The sequence below is a fragment of the Propithecus coquereli genome, unplaced genomic scaffold, assembly GCF_000956105.1.
Source record: "Propithecus coquereli isolate 6110/MARCELLA unplaced genomic scaffold, Pcoq_1.0 Scaffold1083, whole genome shotgun sequence".
In the NCBI taxonomy this organism is placed as follows: Eukaryota; Metazoa; Chordata; class Mammalia; order Primates; family Indriidae; genus Propithecus; species Propithecus coquereli.
Window position 1 is genome coordinate 44,462 of NW_012134781.1, and position 1,520 is coordinate 45,981.

Here is a 1,520-nt window from a genome sequence, read left to right on the forward strand (position 1 = left end):
AGCAGACTAGCTGGTAATTCCAAACCAAGTGGCAAATTCTAACAGACACAACTACAGCTTACACAACCAGAAATGTGAAATAAACTATTTTTTTTTCACATATCCTTATGGAAAACCTAGTCACTCAAAACTATGTCCAAAGTAAACGCTACAGGAAATAATTTTTAAATTCAATCACTTGAGATTAAGATCCAAATGTATAAAATGGAAAGGTAATTAATTCAAATTAAATAAGCAGTATCTATGTTTCTATGTTATTGATCGTCACTTTCTTCCAGGTGTTGTGCTGGGCACCAGGGATACAAAAAGACGAGTAAGACACAATCTCTGGACAAGTAAAACAGCAGTGAAAACTCAGTACTAGAAGCCCCTAAAGTCTGAAATCAGGCTCTTCTGGACTCACTGAATCTCGGTCAAGAAAATATATTTTTAGATTCTTAGGATGCATTTTGCAACTAAGACAAGTAAGGTGGATGATGGAAGGGTGAAGCGTTGCTGGGCACCACTGTGCAAAACGGCTAAAACCGTCCCCTTCTGTGTTCGCTTTGTACTTGCCAGCAACCGAGTCCAGACACATGCAATGGATCTAGACTGACCACTCGAGGGAGGTTCGGGAAGCGCCACACGGAAAAAGACTGAGAAATCAGAATTAATATCTGATTTTGTGAAACCATTAGGAATTTTAGTGTCGGAAAAGACTCTGGCAAAACCATTCACAAAGGAAGTCAGAAACTCAAACATCAGAAAACCGTCTAGAAGGCAACGCCCACTCTTTTACTGACGAAACACTACAATAACCAAAACAAACAAAAAAATGTTCGAACACGCAGGCCATGCGGTTTTATGGCACCTTTTCTTAGTGCCTCAAATGTCTTCCTAAATCAATCAAATTGCACCTGCTGCAAATACGGAACGTTCTGGTGCGGGAGCCCAGAGCCGGGCAGGTCCAAGTTCCCCGAATTGAGAAAGCCGCGACCCGCCCGCAAGGCCCGCAAGGCCACGTCCCCAGCCAAGGCGGGCCTCGCCCGGACCCCGCCGCGCCGCGCGGCTGCCCAAGAGCCTTCGGCCCCCCGCGCGAGAGCGCCGCCCTCCCACAGCCAGCGGCCGGCACCCGGCGCCCGCGGCGCTCGTACCTCACGCCGCTGCTCCGGAAGCCCCGGAACGCGCGCCCGGCCTCTCCCGGCGCCCCTGCGGGCGGTGTGGCGCTCCTGCGCAGCGCGCGCACTCGGCCCAGGGGGCCGCGGAGCAGCCCGAAGCAGCCGGCCGGTGCCGTCATGGCCGCGGATCCCTAGCTTTGGACCGCGCTCCACCTCCCGCAGCTCCCGTCCTGACGGTTGCAGGCGCGGCTCCGCCCCCAGCAGGCCGCGCAGTCGAGAAAACCTGCGGGTCGCCACCGGGGGAAGGGTCAGGAGCCGCGCCCAGGGCAGGGGGCGGGGCAGAGAGGGCGCGGGGTCGCCAGTGGGCGAGGCCGAGGGGCGCGGGGTCACAGGGGGCGGGGCCCAGGGGCGCGGGGTCACAGG

At 55.0% G+C, this 1,520-nt stretch overlaps 1 pseudogene; it reads left to right on the forward strand.

The window, feature by feature from the left end:
• Nucleotides 1–843: 843 nt before the first annotated feature.
• LOC105813260 overlaps nucleotides 844–1,520 on the forward strand; it is a 4,520-nt pseudogene continuing 3,843 nt past the window's right edge.